The following is a 21951-nucleotide window of genomic DNA, read 5'->3' as shown; positions in this document are numbered from 1 at the left end:
TAGAAGGTTGAAACCAATCATTTCAAACATTTTTCTGTTGAAAATGGTTGAAATTGACACTTCCTATGAAACATTTCATTTTGACAAAACTGCATTTTCAGACAGAAAAAACTCTTTCATCAACAATTTTTTACCAGATCTACCCATGTCTGTTTTCCTGAGGCTCAGGGATGCTAAGTAACTACCTAAAGGCTGTCTAGATGAACAGTTAGTGCACTGCAGGCTGGGGTGTAAAAATCTATAGCTCACCAGCATATGACACACTAAATTGTGCACGTGGACCCTGCTACTGCGCACTAAATATTTTTGTATCCTTTTTCTAATTAGTTTATGGAAGTAGGCAACTGTACACTGCTGGAGTATCCCATTTAGCTGGACATATTTATCACTGAAGTATACAGGAACAGAACTTTCTAAAAAAAGTTTCTTTCAGTCTAAAGGCTCCACTCTGTTTTTTGATTTGTTGGCTGCAGTCTCCTCTTGATGAGTCTCCGTGTGATGCCTGTAGTAGAGGAATTGGACTCTGACAGTGGCCTTGTGTTGAGAAAAGCAACATGCTTGTTTTGCTTGCCATCATTTTTTTACTTTGCCCTCTATGGGGAACCACCCCCGGAGTACCGTTCTCAGAAGAGGTGTGGGGAAGTGCAACTATCCATCCGATTTGCTGTATGTCAACTGCATCTTAGGCCTGGATCCTGGCCGATGAGGAGAGATTCAGCAAAGGAAAGAGATACACTTGGGTTAAAGCCTTTCGAAAAACCAGAGAAGAGACCTCACTGGGGTGTCCTGTTATTTGACACTGTGCGGTATTAATCAGGAAGCGGGTTGACAGGGTCCACATCAAGTGCTTCCACAGAAAACTTGCAGCATCTGATCTTCCCTTCTTCTGCCTTTGATATTCTTTCCCTTTAACAAGTATGCTGGAACCGACAGGCTTCATGCTGAACTGCTGCAGCTGCTCTTTGTCCTTTGAATGTGAAACAGTGATGCTGAGCTTGTTTCACCTATTCCCCGCAGTGCTGGTTTTCTAGGCATCCTCTTATGACAAAGCCTGCATTTGAATTATGAAATGACAGAATTTAAGACCATTCCCCTCGGAGAAGAAGGCCATGCAGAGAGGAATGTTGCCTATGTTCTCTGATGATATCAGTGACCTGGACACGGGGAACAAACAGGTACAAGCGCTGTTGCAGCTGCTGGCCTTAAGACTGGGTCTGCTTAGCCACCTCAGCCAATCAGGCATTTTGACCCATCAGGTATCTCAGTTGGGATCCGGCTGCACTTCTTAGATAGGCTGGCATTAAGCTAGCCAGTAAGCAGGCTAGCTGCAGGTCCTTACTCCTGGCAGGTGACCACCGCTACTCATTTTGGTGCACTCACTCAAAAGAGTCAGAATTCACTCTGGGATTTTCCAAAGAGCCCTAAGGGATTTAGGTACTCAACTCCCATTATAACAGTTGGGTGCCTAATTCTCTTTGGGCTCCATGAAAATCCCAGTTTACTTGTACTCTGGAATCAGTATATACATGTGCAGATTTTAGTCAAGCAACAGTGCTATCATTTGGGATAAATCTGTTCCATAATATGATTACAATGATTGAAGACTATGCTCAGGAAGTAGTGCTTGAGGTAAAAAAAAGCTGATCCTACTTCGGCCAACTCAATGGGTATGTCCACACTTGGAATCAGGGGTGTGATTCCCTGCTCACATAGACATACGTGTTCTAACTCTCATCGATGGTGAATGATATATGTTGACTAACATAATATTCTATTAATAGTCTTTTATCACACCACACATATATACAAGCATGCCATAAGCAGCAATACCATTAAGCATGAATATTGTAATAGTGGGATAGACTAAACTAGCCTATACCATAATCCTGTTCAATCATGCTAAGTATCCCATCACTCTTCGCATTTGCTGAAGACATAAGCATATGGGAAACTTGCCAAAATCAAGAAACATTCATTCTATGTCTTAGTACAAGCTAGGTAAATCCCTTCATGGACCAGAACCTGGAATGTTAGCATCCAAAACAAAGATCAGGAAAGAACAGAACAAATTAGGGAACCACTTGAGCCTGCCTATTCTATCACAGCTACACATAGATGGAGCTCATCTAGCTCTTGCTTACTATAATCAATGAGTGTCTGTAGCAGGGTGGACCCCTGATCCTGCCCTGAAGGGATTAAAACAGCCCTGGGAAGGGGCTGTGGCTGGAGAAAGCAGCCTTTAGGCTGGGCTGATTGGGGAAGTGGCTGCAGCTGAGGCCATGCCCCAAACTGAGCAACGGGCCCTTATAAGAAGGCCAGGGGAGCTAGAAGCAGTCAGTCTCTCTCTAGCTATAGAGGGAGATGGGCCTGGCTGCCGGGAGCTAGAGGCAAAGTACCTGAGGGGAGCAGGGCTGAGAAGGCTGAGGAGCGGGGGAGCTCTAGCCTAGAAAGCCCCAGGCTGTGGCCTAGCATTAGGCTAAAAGGTACTGGGGGTTGCAGGGGGTAGGCAAAGGCAGCAGGTCCAACTCCCTTTGCCTATGATGAGTGGCTGATACTGCAGTCTGCCCCAGTGAATGTGGGTTCAATGGAGACTGGGCAGTAGCCATGTACTGAGGCAAAGTGGAGATAGAGGGTGGGGGTCCCCTGGGAAGGGGAAACCCTGAGAGAAAGAGGTGACTGCTGGAGGACAGCACTCCATGCAAAAGGGCACCGGGTCCAGGGAAGGACACGGGCCAGAGAACAGGTGGATCACCGGCCTGCAGAGGGTGCTCCCGAGCTGGAACTGAGCTAATTCCCAGAAGTAACCAGCAGGAGGCGCCGCAGGGGTGAGTCTGACCCGTCTACAGTGCCCCAGAAATACCTGCCCTAGGGTAGGTGGAAAACAGGAATCAAAGAAGCACGTATAAAATGCATGGCAGTGAATTGGAATCAAAGGCGAAAAAAAACATTATAGCAACAACACGGTAGAGTGGACAGTGTCTAAGAATGGGAAGAACCAGGAGACCTGGATTCTATTCCTAGCTCTCTCGGTGACCTGCTATGTGAGCTTGGGCAAGTTACTTCCCCTCGCTCGGGGGCACTTACCCTTTTTCTCTCTCATCTAATTGGGAGAGGGACTGTCTCTTACTATTATGGTTAATATTTATTTGTATTATGATAGTGTGACCCACCTCTGTGTTGATCTGCAGAGGCTATGAGTTGTCACTACTGCCAGCTTGCTCTTTAGCTCAAGCTGTAACAGCTCATGCTTTTAGCTCTGGAGGTCTCAGTTCCATCCTAGGTACTGTTAGCCAAAAGGTCGACTGTCACAGTAGCACCTAATAACCCAAATCATAGACCAGGACGCGGTATACAGAACAACAAAAAAAGAAGTAAGCTCTTTGGGACAGGAGCCAATATGTTTGTGCAGGGCCTGGCACAATGCAGCCTTCTTTCGGTGCTCGCATAATAACAATAACCACTTTGAATTTGTGGCAAAGGTTTTGTCTGCTTTTATTTTATTAGAACTGTTTTGCACATCTCTGTGGTACAGTGCGTGCTCAGTAACCATAAGAGAAGATGTTTATTAGGGAGCTAAACACAGAATCATGAGAGAAACCATAAAGGCTCTTTCGGAGCAAGGACAGTCTATTGGGTAAGCAATACATTTTTTACAGGCATTTATAAATACGTATTTACCCACCAGAGTGGAATAACTACAAAAAGGCTGTTTTGGTCTATTAGCTAAACACACATTACAAACACAGAATTGTAACGCATAAGAAAACACCTTTGTGAACATATTTTATTTACCTAGGAGACTGGAAAAGCCCCAAAAGGTTGTGAGGTGTATTATATATACATATTTGTTAAGAACAAATAACTAAATCTCGCCTTTATAATCATAATTTAACAAACAAACTCAAATGGCTCTCCAGAACGGCTTTGGTCTGTCTTGTGCAGAGAGTATGTATTACAGTATTAGCCAGTCTAGGGACCCACTTTTCCCCCACTTGCCATAGTGTGAAAGGAGCTATTTATATCCAATAGGGCAAACACTGACCACCACTGAGCTGAGGATGCTCAGAAGCATGACTAAATATATCAAAGATATGGCATTTATTATATGAGGTAATATCCAATAACTCCCCCCTGCCACAAATATCATGTATGGTTTAGAAGGGAGTCATAGGTTCTATTCCCATTGGCTCCCCTTAGGTCCTATTAGCTCTATTGTTAAGCTTCCCATGACTATCACTTGGTATTGCTGTGCGTAAGTTTACCCATCTGAAAAAATAAGGACCATGACACCTTCCTCCTGCACAAAGTGTTTGGGAAGCTATAAATCAAAGTGCTATATGGCAGCTAGCGGTCATCAGCAGTGGAAGGGATTGGAAGAGCTAAGAATAGTTAACCCATCTATCACATGGCACTTGTGCCTGATTCTGTCCTTATTCCAGCAAAACTCACATTGACTCCATCCCTGCAGTTTTGCCTGAGTAAAAAGCAGTGAGCCCTGAGTAACACCTGAAGGGCAAGCTCTCTTACTGTTCCCTATCCACGGCCAGGCATTTTGTATCTGTAATTGTGTATCATTCAAAGGTAGCAGTTTCAATTCAGTAGGTAGTTATGGGTGTGACACACATATACTCTGCTAATGAACTGGACCAGGAAAGTTAAAACACACACACACACACACACACACACACACACACACACACACGCTTGCTATTTCTAAATATAATTTCTAGTTATATTTTGGACAGACATTTTACATGCCCTGTACACCAAAAAAAACCAACAAAGCAAAACAAAAAAACCCATCCCCATAAATGGGCTCATAAATGAGGCACATAAATCCTGGGAAAGAAAACCAACTAGTTAAAAAACCTTCCCAGATATTCAGTCAACTGTCACAAATACTATTCTATAGAATAACATTCCCCTGTAAAAAGGTGGACTCTCTCTTGGGGCACCTCCTCATGGCTGTGCATGGTGTAGCAGGCTCTCTCCTCTCCAACAGCACTTGCACATGCCAACAGATACTACAATCCTCCTGCCTTTTCTTGTGACTCTGGCCATGTCACATTTAGTCCCACCCCTTCTGGGGTAACAAAATCCAACAAAAAACAAGTCTAACAAATAATTCCCAGACTTGACCCTGGGCCTAGTGGTTCTTATACCTCTCTCCCAGGGCTTTGATCTGTCTTTTCCCCTCTACATCAGGGGGTTTTATGGCACCTTCCCTGTGGCTGGTAGGAGAACCCAGGCCCACTCCTTACACTGAGCTCTGGTTGTGGGACCCTAGAACAAGCAGCCAAAGTCTGTTCCATAGGTCATCTTGCTACTGCCTCCCCTGGACTCCTTCCTACAATTAGCCTTTCCCCTCTGAATGATTTGTAATGAGCAATTCTCAAGACTTCTCCCCAGAGATCTGCTTCCTTTCGTTGCATTAGGGACAGCCAGAGGAGCTTGCTCCAGTCCTGTTTTCTCCATGCATCATTACTTTTTATTGCTCAGAGAGTGACTGAAAGAACTCTTCCCTCTCCTTGTAACTCCAGTTCAAATGCACCTCAGTCTTTATGTCACTGCTGCTTAGACTTTACTTCCTGCAGTATTTCCCTGGCTCAGGACAACTTGCCTCTGGCCCTAGGTTTCACTGCCCTTCATCTCCCAGGCTCTCTCTCAGCTCCAGATCCTCTGCCTTCCAGCCTCTCAGACTTTAGCTCAAGAGGGGAAGTACCTAGTTACCTCTCACCTGGGTCTCCTCCCTCACCCTCTCAAGCAGGCCTCCCATTACCCTCCATCTTTTATGAAGACCAAGCTCCTTCCCAGCTGCACTTGGTCACCAATTATACCTGACACCCCTCTAGGTGCCACTCAGAGACTAATTGGGTTCCAACTCCCGATAACCCATGGTTAACCTGTGTGAGGTTTATATACCTAATCACACTCCTGTATTATTTTAATCATTTACCAATGGTATTTAAAATAAATCTATCATTGTACAATCTAAGTGCTAATTCATATACTATATAAAAATAGTATGTAATTATAAAGTGAATAATATACAATATAATTGTGTATTTTTTTCTGCCTGGTTCTACTGTGTAATTCCATTGTGCAGAGGATTTCTATATTTAGTTTTGTTAAGATTTGGAATGAAAACAATTTTAGACTGATCCTCATAATCTCCAAGGCTACTACTTTCATGCCTTCTGCTTTTCTACTATAAACTAATCTTATTACATTAATGCAACTGGTAAACCCTCATCCAAAAGTTTTATCATCCTTACATATCCTAGAGATAGAATGGTTGGTTGAGATGCAGATTCTAACTGCCAGAGACTGGAAGCGTTTGAAAAAATTCAAGATCTGGTTCATATCCAGCTCAGCTGTTTACAAATACACATGTATATTGATGTGTTTTTCCTTTAAAAAACTCTTTACAAGGAGAAACCAAAGTTCAGCTTCTTGCTGCTCCCACTAGCACCAAATGTCATTTGTTGGAAGTGACATCCTGCATGTGCAGGTCTGAGAAATCTCACACTGCACTACCACACTTACCCCTTCCTCTGTTTCCTGTTTCTCATTTCTAAAAATGGAGCAGTTGTGCCCAGGAAGATCAGATGTTTGTCAACGCTTTCATTTAGGCCTGACTCATCGAAACATTAAGAACAGGCTTAACTTTAAATCCCAAGGAAACCGCTGGGATTGAAGCATGCATGTTTGAATGCTTTCCTGAAAAGTGATGGACTTAAGCATACTTCAAATGTTGAGATCTCATTACATATGTATGGATTGGATCTGGCTCGCCTTAGCAACACACACACCCACACAAACACCTGATCCGAAGTTTTTCAAAACCACCTTTTTTCAAATACAAAAAGAATTTCCATTAATTGAAACTGCTTGTAAAACATGGTCTGTTTCAACAACCCTCCCAACTAAAGCAAAAATGTGAAGAAAACAAGTTTTAATTTAATTTAGATTTTTTTAAAACAAAAAAATGGTCTTTTCTAGATTGACAGGACTTTTTATTTAGAAATTTAAGCTAATGAGACCAAAAAGGTGAAAAAAGAAAGAGTTAAAATCAAAATGAGAGATTTTGATTGACCCAAACTGATTTTTTTTCCAGGTTCTTGGTTTTTAAACATTTCCATTATTTCAACTTTGCATCCTGATTCAGGACAGAAAAAACAAATTCAACTCTTGACATTTTTTTCTGGATCGAGAAGCCAGTTCTGCTGTTTCCTGCTCTTGCTACTAGACTATACTTGATCACGCCATAATACACGGGAAACCCTTAATTCAATTTTCTAAGGCATGTCTTCCAACCAAGTATAAAGCAAACATGGTTAGAAAACACAGGCTTTTGAATATGTATTCCATATGTAGGTTTATTGTTTTTTCTAACACACTATAATAGGATAATGGTTACTCTGTCCCAACTAGTTCTACATTAGAGACAAACATGGGGAAATGTCCTTGTCGTTACAAATGCAGTGGGTGTCGTAACAGGGTTGATTCTAGCAGTAAAATATTAATTCAGGACATTTTAATCATCCAAATTCCAGCCATTTTTATCCACTTGTCTAGCACACCTTCTTCTCTGACCCTCACCTAAAGGACCTCCCTGCCTGTTTATGCATCTTAGCCTCTAGTTACATGCAAGGCTCAGAGCTATTTCATAAGACAGATGAAAGGTTCATATCTGCAGCAGCTGTAGTAGAATTAATGTTGCTCGTTTTATTAGCTTACAATGCAGAAGGCACTGTCTTTGCAGTGTGTACTGATGTAATAATGCAGGAGGAACAGGGAAAAGCAAGCTGCCACTTTCATTAGGTATGACACTGACAGTGTAAGCGGTCAAGTTGGAATAGTGAAGAGGAAAAAGTTAACGTGAAACAAAAAGCCAAAAAGCTAGTAGTGACTGATGAAATACATAAGAAAATACCTTGGAGGACTCAGTCGATACCACTGTAGTCATAATTAATTTAAAAAGATAGCAGAATTAAGATCATTTATCTAAAATTACCTGCTTTAAATTTAAGGAGGATTGGATAAAATTGTACCCAGCTCTGAAACATCCATATCACAACCCTACCTCTCCACATATGATGGCTTATCAGCAGTATTGCTAACTCCAAGAGTTTTAAAAAGATGAGTTCCTTCTTTTCTTTTAAATAATCAATGTTATGTGCTGATTTTTTTATCTGTATTCCAGTTTTTGATCCTTCAGGTTCATCTGGGTCACACTTTCAAGATTTTTCTCCGCTGCCATAAAGGCTAGTGAAGTTACTGAAAATAAAAATGAAAGATAGGATTCTCCTATAAATCTGGTAGATGGAACTTTAAGAAAGCCACCAAATACCACGAAATTTTCAATAAACTCATGAAAGTGGCTAAACACTCCATCAGTGGGGATTGAACCTGTGATCTTTAGCATTAAAACCCAAAACCTACTACCATTGGTAAAGCTTCTATTGACTTTTCTGTGGACAGTATCAGCTCCCCCTATCCCCAAAACTCAGGCCTTTACCAAACTTGTTAGTTGGTAGCAGGTAAGCAATAGCTGACTCTTATAGTCTATGCAGATCATCCACTCAAAAAGGGGCAAAACAGCCAGATACTGCTACACCAACCCAATCCAGGTTCCCCCCACCACAGCCTTTCACTAGTCACGCTGTTATTTTACGAAGAGGCTGTTTGGAATAATGATTAGGGCCTAATCTAAGGCCAGTAGGAGTGAGAAGTCGTCTTTTAAATTGACCTTAATGGATTTGGAGCAAGCCCAATGATATGCTTAAAAGTAACAACATTGTAGAATCTAGAGCTGATGGAATAATTTAAAAAGGTATCAATTATTTGAGGATGGATGGGGGAAAAGCGTCAGATAAATTATTTGCAAAATGATATTAGCTCTGTGGCAGAATGTCACATGAAACAGTGGAAGGAAAACAATATATAAACCAAGCTTTTATATAGCAATTTCCGTAGGTAGATCTCAAAGATAGAAGGTATCATTGTCCCCATATTACACTGGGGAAACGGAGACTCAGAGAACTAAACATCAGCCAGCAGCCCAGTGGCAGAGCCAGGAACAGAACCCAGGTCTCCTGAGTCCCAACTCAGTGCTTTAATCGCTAGGTAACACTGCCTGATTCTGGTCTCACACCACTTTTGCATGATGTAACTTCATTGACTTCCACTGAGTGCCTCCAGATTTACAAGCGATGTAAGTGAGATCATAATCAGGCCAACTGACTTTAATTCCATTTGGCTTTCAACAGCACTAAATGGCCTTACTTTAAATCTGTGTTACACATAACACTCTAAATATACTGCTTTACCATTTTTTGTTTCGATGCAATTTTAGTCACAAAGTAAACTCACATCTCTCCCTTAAAATAAAAAGAAGAAAAAAGAACACCTCTTTCATTCACACGTCAAACTCCCACCAGATTCTCTGAAAATTTGTCCAATAATATATACTTTCAAGCTGAAAAGCTTCCATCCTCTAAATCTGTTTGGATTTTGCAATCTGGGGAGATTACTTCAATAAAAGAATGAAGTGTTCAGGAGTCTAAATCCTATGAGGTTATTTATTTCTAGAATGATAACCCTCTAGGATCAAAATCTTGTAATTCACCATTTCATTCCAGTTTTATTAGACACTGATGGAGCTAAAGTTCTCATCACTGGGACTTAAAGAAGACAGTGCCATGATACTACAGAGAAAATGCTACACTAGTTTTCTAAAAATGCTTCAGATTCTTCCTACAGATGTGTGGAGGTTTGTTTTGTTTTTTTTCATTCCATCCAGAGGCTTATGAAAAATTGGGACCTGATCTAACTGTTCTAACGAAAAACTCCCATCAACCGCATGATCAGGCCAACGGCCTTATATTAGTGAAAATGGCTGAGTCACAACATTTAGTCACACAATCAATGAGAGAAAGTTCTGCGTCACAAAGTTCTGCAATGCAGCCATCTTTGGGCTGGAGCATGGTGGCTATTTAATTTAGCAACACACAGCAACAGTACACAACAGTTCAGGACAGAAAGTGCAAGTACTTGTCACTAGACTAAAACTACAGGGGGAATTTAAGGAAGTAGCATCATAGAAGTGTGGGACTGGAAGGGACCTTGAAAAGTCTTCTAGTCCAGTCCCCTGCACTCAGCACAGGACTAAGTATTATCTAGACTATCCATGACAGGTGTTTGTCTAGCCTGCTCTTAAAAATCTTCAGTGACAGAGATTCTGCAACTTCCCTAGGCAATTTATTCCAGTACTTAACCACCCTGACAGTTGGAAAGTTTTTCCTAATGTCCAACCTAAACCACCCTTGCTGCAATTTAAGCCTGTTGCTTCTTGTCCTATTCTCAGAGGTCAATGAGAACAATTGTTCTCCTTCTTCCTTCCAGAACACCTTCCATTCCGGAATGCCTTGCGTAAGTCAGGAATGTATCTCCGACAATTACGAGGGGGAAAAAAAAAAGCTTACGGAACTTTTTCCCTAAGTCCAGATTTCCATAAATCGGGTTTGCGTAACCTGGGGAGTGTCTGTGCATAGTTTAGAACCTTCCACAAAGTTCAGAAAAGTTAGGAACCAAGAGTGAAAATCTGTCCCATCAAGGCCAATGGGAGTTCTGCCATTGATTTCAATGTGATCAAGATTTCACCCTACAGGCATTGACCTCTTGAAACAGGGACCAACTTGCACTTCACCAGTGTCTGGAGCTCTTTCGATTGGTGGTTTTTATTCAGTCCTGTCTCAAGCTGACATATCCTTGTTTATATTTTAAAACCATTTGTATTTCTAAAGGGAGAAAAAATCCTAAGCACTAACTTGCCGTATTATAACCTACTTCACTGGCTCTTCATTTCTAATTTATCTTCCTCCTCCTGCTCCAGGAGAACTTCCTTCCTTACTGCCGATGAAAAATCACAAGACGTGGAAGGGAGAGGTTGGAAGAAACTTAATAAAGAATGATGAATCAAAATAGGATTTAAGCAAGCATTGATTATATTGCTGGGACAGATCCATCTAGGCTGAGTCAGGGAAGTATACATCTCACTGTGCCACATATCTCAGTGGGAACTCACTGTGGTTTTATCTCCACTACTTTCTTTCAGGCTTTTCTACTGAGGGAGAGCTGCTTTAAGTTGCAGTCAAAGTTTCATAGAAGGTCTTGATGATAGAAATTGCTGAGGCAGATGTATTGAAAAAGTACAGGTCCAGCCACTGTGGCCACATCCCCTTCACTGGTCAGTTCTGTGCACTATTTGAGCTACTATGGCTCCCCAGTGGTGGAGAGGCTGCTGCCACAACCTTCCTGGTGGATTTCATGCCAAGGGCCTATGGCAAGGCACACACCAGCAGGTTCTAGCATAGATCCTGGGCTGTGTCTGTCCTACATAGGGAGAAGATTTTCCCAGTAGGGACATTGGAATGGATGAACTGGTTCAGTCCCCATCTCCTGAACCAAACCCCAGCTAAGCAAGTAGGGAAAGAATGGAGCTTTCAGCCGTGGGGAGTCAGCCGAAGGCCACAATGAGATGGAAGCTCATAAAGGTTCCAGCACAATCTGGAGATACTGGACTGTAATTTCCATATTAGTTTGGAAACTACATTGCAGGTTCTTAATAGCAAATGCTATTCATTTTTTGGTTGACAGTTACTGTGTGACCAGATCCAGCAAAGGAATTAAGCAGGTGCTTACCTGTAAGTGAATAGCCACAATTCTCTTGTCTGAAACTCCTTATGTGCTTAAAGTTCAATAAATGCTTCTGGGCGTTGCTGGATCAGGGCCTATTGAAGCACGGTCCCAGCACACCTTCATATACTGACATGCGTCAGAAAGCACAAAATGTATTTTAATTACTTGTTAAGGTTTGTTTTCCTGAACATTTTCCACGCAGCTATGCCTGCACCTTCTTCAGCAGATGCTGTGAGCCTTTGCGCTTACTTTGACAGCGCAAACCAGACTGGCTATCTAAGCACATCAATCCCACATATGGAAGTGAATCTTCATTTGGAAAAATCTCGTGATTTGGGAACTTAGGGAATTGATTAAAAGCCTACTGCAGTAAATGGAGAAACTCTGACTTGAGTGCGCATTGGATCAGGTACTAAATCAAGCTGAACTCAAAAATAACTAGGTCAACTTCAGTTTTTAGCTTAGGTCTTTCGGAGTTGATAATTGTAAAAAAGAATGTCCATGTACCCCTAAAAAAAAAAAAATACCTTCTACAATCCATGACATGCCAATAAATGTCTGTAACCACCATCTGCTACTGGGCTTGTTCCATAATCCCATCTGCTCCTAAATTCAGTTTTTTCCCAGACCTGTCTGGCCAAGTCAGATCCATTGAGAATCCAAAAGCTCAGAAGAAGGTCAAGTGACTTCTGCATTAGAATTCCTCAAGCAAGTATTTCCTCTTTCCACATCCCTTTTCCAAAGTAAAGGTCAGCATATTTTTAAACTTCAGTTTGTATCAAACAGTTCCTTTGGATACCGACATGGATCATGTATAATCCAGATGAGACTATTAAAGGTTTTCACATCATCCACTTACACCTGAACTTAAATAGCTTCAGTGTTTTGGTTTCCTTTTACTTACGGACACAGTCTCTGTAATCCACTACCTACCCAGCTCCCCTCCCGCCGCATCCCCCTTCAGGAAAAATAAGAACAAATACTATGAATCAAAGTGAACAAACCAAAAGAAATTAAGTTTTCATACTTTTTTCCCCCTTGCACCTAAACCCAAGCTAATGTTAACAGTAATATTTAGCACTGAGTTTGAGGTCACTCCAAAGGTGGCTCAATATCATTATCCCCTTTTATAAAAATTGGCTAAATGAAGGCACAAAGAAGTTAATCCCAAATTCACACAGCGAGTCAGTAGCAGAGATTGAAATAGAACTCTCTTATTAGAACACTGGAAGATTCAGTGCATCTCCAGCATTATTCCCAGAACTCAACTGATTTTTATGCCAATTTAAATATATGCAAAACTCAGACTGGAAAGAGAGCAACAACAGACACTTGTAAAATGCCCTACTGGCTGCTACCAAAGGGGGCATACCCTTTGGCTTGAAATAGCAACATAGATTAGGCCATCTGCTAATATTCCTTGGTCCAACATCCACTGAGGCTGCGTTCTCTCACATTAGGCTTGTGTAATCACTGGTAGAAGGATATTTTCATCTCTTCCCAGGAGAATAAGAGTAATGCTACACCTCAGCCTTCTGAACAGTGCACTGATTTGTCATTGCATAGAATTTCTCAAAACCAATGGGATGCCTGCATTATTTGTCAGAATCCTTCAGCCAGAATGCGCTTTGGCAGTGTTCACAGTGTGGGAGGGCTGCTGTTTACACAGGTAAGATAGAGTGCTGAAAATGCATGTTACATAAGAGCATACCAGCAAACGTTACTTTAAATTCAGCAGTCTTGGCAACAATACAGATATGATGTTTAATTACTCATGAAACCTGATTTATGTACTATATTTTGGAATTAACAATAGCACTTTAAATCCATAACAGGTATGACCCTCAAAACCTAACAAAGTATGCCAGTCAAAACATGCTGATCTCTATCCATTTTAAACAAAGATATTTTTCAGGAAAATGACCCAGTTGACACAAAGTCACATATCAATATACTTGGAGCCAAATTCAGCTGTGAAGAGTTGGCACATCGCCTATTGACTTCAAAGGGAATTGCGCTAGCATTGGGCAGGAGTGAATTTGACCTAGTCTGAGGTTTAATTTTCAAATGCCTTCAGCACGAGGGTGGTGAAATACTGGAATGGGTTCACTAGGGAGGTGGTGGAATCTCCTTCCTTAGAGGTTTTTAAGGTCAGGCCTGACAAAGCCCTGGCTGGGATGATTTAGTTGGGAATTGGTCCTGCTTTGAGCAGGGGGTTGGACTAAATACTTCCTGAGGTCCCTTCCAACCCTGATATTCTAAGACTACAGAATTTATGAAGATTCCAATTCTCACTGAAATTGATAATGTACAGATCTGGGTAAAGGTCTTCACCCTGCTTGGACCTCTTTATGATAGATAAAGGGGGCAAAGTAGCATAAAGGGACCCCATAAGCCCCGTCCAGGCGCTGTGGAAGATAACCATAAGGTCCCCATCCCAGCTGGGGGAGGGAAGAGGGTGACCCTGCTGCAGATGCTAGACCTAGCTGATGTGGAAGGGAGCAGAGAGATTCCAGAATGTGGGTCATTGATATGGAGGCAGGACTCAGCTATGTGCAGGCTATTGATTCTTGGACTGCTGACGTTGTGGCCAATACCACGGTGAGCAGGCACCCCACTGGGGCTGCTGGGCACGCTTGAATCGAGACACATATGACCTGACCTCGGAGTCTGATAAAGAGTCTGCTTCCTCAGACCATGGGGGATCTCACCCCGTTGGTACCGAGGAGACCAGCTCTGAATCCGGAGAAAGGGGTATTGGCAAAATCGTCGCTGGCTTCTCCCTGGACGGAACCCTACAGAGAGGTGCAGCAGTAGTAACAGTCACCAGTACCGTACAACGGTTGGGGGCTGGAGTCAGGACTATATGATCACTTCCAATCCCGGTACCAGGAGGGAGTCCTGCACAGCAAGTGAAGCTGACAGTGACACGTTCAGCAACTCTTGGGATGCCTCAAAAGCCTCCTTAGGTGTAGACGGACTTGGAAAGGATTCACGATCCTGCAGTGCCAAAAGTTGCACCGGCACTTTAGGGTTTAGTCTTAATGGACCCTTCCTGGTCTCTGGAGTCAGGAATACCTCCTGGCTTACAGACTGTGTCTGGGGGTGCATATCCTTTGAGCATGCCTCTTCTTGGTGCCTCTGCTAGAGATTTCAAAGGCCATGGTACTGAGTCTTCGGGCGACTTATGTTTTTTTTTAGGTACCGGCAACAAGGGTCAGCCTCTTGACTCTGTCAGATCAGGGGGAGCACTCCTAACCAATTTGCGTGTGCTCGGTATCCATTCTGCGCAGAAAGGCTCCAGGGGTTGGCAAAATGCAGACTCCATAAGGAAGTGCTTGAGTCCAGAGCCCTGTCCTTTTTTGATCAGGATTTGAACCCTCTACAAATGTGACATTTGTCACTCACATGCACTTCTCCCACAGACTTGAAGCAGCGGGGGTGTGGGTAGGGTGACCAGACATCAAGTGCAAAAAACCGGGACAGGGGGTGGGAGGGTAATAGAAGCCTATATACAAAAAGACCCCAAAATTGGGACTGTCCATGTAAAATTGGGACATTTGGTAACCCTAGGGGTGGGTCACTCAGTAGCATAGACTTGCTACATGAGCAATAGGCCTTGAAGCCAGGAGAACAAGGCATTAGTTCGGTATCGAGTCTTGTACCCACAAGGGAACTGGTGACCCAAACTCCAGAAAAATACCTACTTTAAACTTACTCTTATATCTACCTATGTACAAAACACTACACTAAACTAAAAAGTAATGCTGTAGGTACTGTATACACTAAAAGGGGGAAAACTTGCAAATACAAGAATCTCAGCTCCAACAACCGTCGCTGGTCCTAGGAAGCAACTGAGTGAGGATAGGGGCAGCGCTGCCCTTAATGCCAGCATACAGTGGCACAAGGCACCAGAGGGCCCTTGCACTGCCCCAATAGCTTTGCCGCTGAGAGAGAAATCTCTGACAAGTGTGCACAAGGTGCACACACACTGACAGTGAAATGGACATGTGCAATCACTTGAAGAGCCAACACTAAGCCTATATATATATATTTAGTTCTCTCTCACATAGTCAGGGTCTAACTGATTGCCACACGTGGAGTTCAGAAAAAATTTCCCCCAAGTCAGTGTTTTTGCCTTCCTCTGCAGCATGTGGCAGGTAATAGTCCAGTCTCCTGTGGGCTGTCGTACTTTGATCTAAAGTTGGGTTTAGTGTGTACATGGTGAGTGGTGTTGGTGGCCTGTGATACACAGGTCAGTTTAGATGATCTGGTGGTCTCTTCTGGCTACAAAATCTATAACTCTATATTTAGAATCAGCATCTCATAACAGCATGATTCTAGCTTAGCGGTAGTAGATTCTCAGATGAACAGCTATTAGTATCAGCACCTGTTATGTAGGGAATGGTGATAAGTATAAAAGAGGGGGGAAATGACTGTATTTAAATCCCATTGGATTGTAGTAATAATCTGTAGAATGGACTGTGATGGCCCTTTTGTTTATGAGCTAATTCTGGAGCTATTAATAGGATTAGCATCATGAGCAGATGTGGAGTAATTCATACTAGATTTTTTCCAAACAAATCTATGCTGTACAGTTGTACCCACAATGGTAAAGACAAGTTAATGCCTGTAGTTCTGAAACACAATGCGGACATGTGTTTATCTTCTGAATGGACGTGCTAGTCTGGATACATTTACATGCCACATAATGACAGCATGGAAACCAGCTAGATGCAGTCATTCTCAGACTACTATGGCAGGTAGAAGCAGCCTAAAATTATATCCATATGCCTTTTCTTTTCCCATGGGAACTGACAGAAGACACATTTTCTTATAATATTTTGGACCATCCCACAGAATTTAATAACACCACTGCTATTGATTTTCTTCAGGATCATTTAAAAAAATCTGGAAAGGAGACCACTCTCTCAAATTCTACAGCTGTTTAGAGTAATTTCTATAGGTGTCCATCGGTTCTAATTCGTCCTATAGGATGAGAAGAATTAAAGATCACAGTTTTTGAGAAATTGTTTAAAAAATAGACAACTTAACTTATTCCCCAAGTCATTGAAACCATAAAGACTGAAATTGTATAGGCCGTTTTAGCCTATGTAAATAATACCTTAAATTGTTCAAATTTCATTTTTTTTCTTTTTAAAGTAGATTAAGAACACCAATTAAATTACTCATATGAGCATTCTATTGATTTAAATTGCAGTTCAATTATTTTCACACTGTGAGGATAGCTGTGCTGCTCAACTGCGGCAAAACGAAATCATTTATTCAGTTATGAAACGTGACAGTGCTAAAACAGGAACCAGATTCAAACTTTGATCTGAAAGTCATGGGGAGCTTTGCTTCTGCTTTGCTAGAAATGGACACCTGACAGAAGTTCTTAATGAGATTCTGGTGGGACTCAGGCACAATTAGCAATGCATGGACTTTCTAGAGCCTGTTTTCAATGGTATCACGCAGCCTATTTATTTACCGCTAAACCAAATCTTCATTTCTCCTCCCATCTAGCATAGTGGGAGACCAGGGACTTAATTCTACTCTTGGCTGACCTCAGACTTCTGTAGCTTTATTAAGTCCCAAATATATTTCTAGATTTAAATTGGTGGAGAAAATCAAGCCTCACAAATGCAGTTTACAGAGTTTAGACTAACCCAAAATTTTCCTTGATCCTAAACACTTGCCAAAAAAAAAAAAAAAAACTGAACCAGACCCAGTATTGCCAACAACCAAGTGTTTAAGCCCCTAAAGGCAGGAGAGACAGGAGACTGACTAGAAAATTGATGAGATTTTCCAAACACACACACACACACACTTTATTTTCCCTTTGAGCTTTAGGATTCATGTTTTCAAGCTTTTGTGTGAAATCTTCCAGACTAAAACCTTACTTAAATAAAACTGATGTTCTCATATAACCACTCTGAATCCCAACAGTGGGTCTTTAAGAAAAAAACATTCAAGATGAAATCCTGCCTCCACAGAAGTCAATGGCAAAACATCCACCAAGATTCCATCCTAGATATAAAGGGAGTTGGCAACAAATATACACATTTAACTTTTTGTACCTAAAATAGTTCCTGTCAAAACATATGTTATCCACATGCTGGATCCTTGGTGCTCATTTCCAACCCAGGTCCATAAACTCAGGCTCTTTATTAGCATTTAGGATGTGCTGTATCTTTTCTCCCTCTTCTGTGGATAGATGGATGTTGGGTAGGGCTGGTGGCAGTAGTGTGGGATTGTTTGTGTGTATAAAGGGGAGGGTCGATTAATTTCTCTTTTGCTCATTTTGTCGGTGTGTTATTTAATTTGATTGGGAATGAGTTGCTAGGTCTTTTAATTTTGGTGTGTATTTCTTAAAAGATTAACAAGGGCACCCAGATCACTGGATGGTTCTTTTATTTTAGTTTGTACAAATCTAACAATTGTTTGCAGCACCAGGACCAGGATCTAACGTCACTACCTAGTTTAGTTTCTTGAGTTTTACATTAATGTTTTTAATCCAAACATTAGGGAAATTAAATAGAGTTCATTTTAATACCCTGTGTGTATCCTTGTGAAATAAAAAAACAAAAGGAAGTAGCACAGTGCTAGAGTACATGAGGAATTGCCTGTTGATGAGTCACGTCTTAATACACTGTAAAATATCTTTGCTGTTTCATAGTAAACCAGGTACAGTATGCAGAAGGAATCAAATTGATTGCTTCTTTAATTTAATCTCCCATTTCACACCAGAATGCCAAAACAGGGTAAGTCAGCCAGCCACGCTGTCAATAAATGGAAATTGAGGTCAAATTATTTCTTAGAGAACTCCATTTTATGTATTAATCATGTAAATTGGAGCCACAGTCTGAAATTATCATCTACCTGTTGGCTAAATAAATAATAACAAGAATAATAAATAATACTTCGTATTTCTATCATGCCCTTCATCCAAGGACCTCACTGCACTAAACTAACTTCAACTATTTAAGCATTCTGCTACCAGGGTATTACAACCATTTTATAACTATTAACTTTCAGGTCAATTATTATTAATTGTATTACAAGACCTTCTATAGGCCCCAGTTGAAGCTGAGGCCAATGGTGCTAGGTGCTGCATATTAGTAGTAATTGACAGTCCTTGCCCCAAAGACCTTACAATTTAAATAGATATGATAAAGGATGGGAGAAAGGAAATGATACTACCCAATTTACAGATGGAGAACTGAGGCAAAGAGAATAAAGCCAACTTTTTTTCAGGGGGAAATAGCAGTCTAACTTCAGGCTCTTAAATTAATATTTAGGCTCATAATAAGTGGCCTGATTTTCAAAAGTGCTGAGCATTCACTCATTTCAATGGGAGCTGCTGTGTACTCAGCACTTTTTAAAATTTGGCCATGGATTTAGAAACCTAAATATGAATTTTGGATCCTAAATTTAGGACCCTGTTTTTTTCAAAATCTCACGAGTGACTTGCCCAAGGTGATGCAGGTAGCCTATCACAAAGCTTGAAACTGAATTCAGATCTCCTGAGTTACGGTAAATGCCTTAACTACAAGACCATCCATCATCTTGAGTACTGACTGGAAAGGAAGAACGTCATCTACTGAATCTCCCACAATTCTTTCTGTCTCGTATAACTTCTCCTTGGTAGAGTCACGAGCCAAGTAGTGACCACTCCAACGCTACTTAGCTTGTGAAATTAGACTCCATGACCATACAGGGTAGAATAGCTTCAGTTCTAAAGACTCTAATGACGTTATTAAACTCCTACCTACTTAATTTTAAAATGGTTGACCTCTTTTCATAAAAGCACAACCTTTTAGGAAATTAGTTTTCTATTTTCTTCTGCATTGAGGTTCTTTGATTAAAAGATATATTTTAATCTTTGAAAGGATGCAGCACGTGTAATTTTTTTTTTATTAATTTTTGCTAGCAGCTCAATCTTTGAAAGATCAAAGTGAGTCTTTCTAGTTAGGTCAGCCATTTCCCTGAAATGAACCAAATGAAAGCTTACGCCTAACGCTATTTAAAAAAAACAAAACCAAAAACCCCCCAGGTCTTTCAAGATATTTGCACGTTCTGTAACACTAAATGAGTAGACAAATGTACAATAGATCAAAAATTGTTCCACAATTTGATAAAGTCGGAGCCATCCAAAAACTTCAGATCCCAACCTCTGTGATTTTACGTGGGGGTCAGAGTTCTGATCTCTATTGTACTATCTTGATGAATCTGCTCTACTAACATAATCCACACAATGTGCAAAATCTAGACTCAGCTCTTTGTTGATAAATATAAGAATCTTAAGTTTGGCTGCTCCAGAGTTTCCCCTCTCAGCTCTGCTCAGCCCACACACTAGATCATCTCTTTCCAAAGAGTCACTGCCTGTTCTCTTATAGCCATATGGAGTAATGAGCAGCAGAACCCTTTCCCGTTGGAGCCAGCACCTACTAAGAGATGGGGAGTTTGGTCAAACACCATTGGCTATAGGATCGAGCACTTGGTGCACAAACATTTTAAAGCCAGCTAGCATTACTTTACTACACTCTTAGACTAACCAGAATGAAGATTCTTTAAAATCTGCTGCCCAGTTCTTCATGTCTCCCAAACTCTGAATATTCCAAAGGTGTGTGTGTGTTTGATTTTTTAAGTCCTACAGCATAAAACCTGGGGAAATTTCAGGCCAACTCACCTATAAAATATAGTGTATAATATATAGACTTGGAAGGACTAGATTTTGTATCAGTAAATGTTGGTAACTGTCAGTTTCACCATAAACACACAAACCAATGAAGAAACCATTTCCACTGATAATATTCAAAATTTACAGAGTTAGTTTTTAAAAATTGTTGCTTTAGAATTAGAGTTTGATTTAGGGATTAGATAGATAGATAGGATGTTCACAACGTGTGTTAATCATTATTTAGCTTTAAATTTTGTATCTCAGTGTCTATTGTCATTAATTATTGTCTAACCTTGCTACTGTCTGATCCCCCCAAGCTTTCCCACAACTGTAAAATTTAAATACATAAAAACCTTAAAAAATACTACCAAACCCTCAGTATTATCCACCAAAATTATGAAAACAAAAATTGAATTCTGCCAAACCTAATAACATGCCTGCTGGGAGTACATATCTCTTTATACAGTACAAAATAGAACTGCATTTCTATCTATAGATATCCATTGTCTATCCACATTTTTTAAATTTAATATTGTAGATATGGGAGTTTATGAGGTATTCTCATAAAAACTATGCTTGGTAGTCATTACTATGTTGCAAGATTGTCAGTTAATAATTATGTTGTTGTAAGATTAATTAATTGCCTAGAGCTTTTTATACAGGTGTTCTATTTTTACTATTGTTAAAATATAAAAATGTGCCTGTGGATGTAAAACAGGTTATATTTTATACGCCATATGCATGCACCATAGATAGATGTAATCTGAGGCACTGTTTCATCCTACAGTTCATAAACAGTCAGCTCTAAAATAAATCCCCGTCTCATTGTGGAGTGGAGTGTTGCCTAAGATTTGCTGGACATAATTTTAATCTGGGGATTTAATGCCTTAAAAAGAGCAGCCCAACTAAAGAGCTGGCATAGCACAGAAAACAATTTAGTAGATTATCATAGCGCTAAATTGTAGCTCCAGAAAAGCATATGTGGACTTTCCAAAAATAATCTGACTGTTTATCAAAAGTGGCAGGTGCTGCCCTGGCTTGTCAGCGTAATGGCTAAGAAGATATAAACCATACAGTAGTGGATGGCAGTGTTAGAAAGCAAATGGGAAGAAAGAAAAAAAGAAGAAAAAGGAGAGGGACAATACTAATTAGCATGCCAAGCTGATGATGGCTGGGTTGACGTGGGTGAAGAATACTAATGCAGTTGGTATACAAGGAGGATGAATTTGAAGTGGCATCCCCTCAAAACCCTGCCAGGTTTTTGTCAGTGCTGCTATTACTAAACACTTCATTATATTCTATAAAAATATATGAAATATGATGTCTTACCTTCAAATGCCATGTTTATTTTTTCCCTATTAGCAATAGCTGCTCTCCTTTTATAATCTTGTTTTTTTATTCAATCAGAATATAGTGTTTTTTCCCCCCACTTGGCATTATTGTATTTAAGTGCAATTCTGCTTCATTGTCATTGCAGCAGGCAAATAGTGAGGTGAATGGATAGAATCAGACGTTGCTATACACATGGTTTTTGATAGTACTAGACATCAGGGACATGGGAGAGA

This window comes from Gopherus flavomarginatus, chromosome 2, assembly GCF_025201925.1.
Source record: "Gopherus flavomarginatus isolate rGopFla2 chromosome 2, rGopFla2.mat.asm, whole genome shotgun sequence".
NCBI classification, from domain to species: domain Eukaryota; kingdom Metazoa; phylum Chordata; order Testudines; family Testudinidae; genus Gopherus; species Gopherus flavomarginatus.
Note: the sequence above shows the minus strand (reverse complement) of the source record.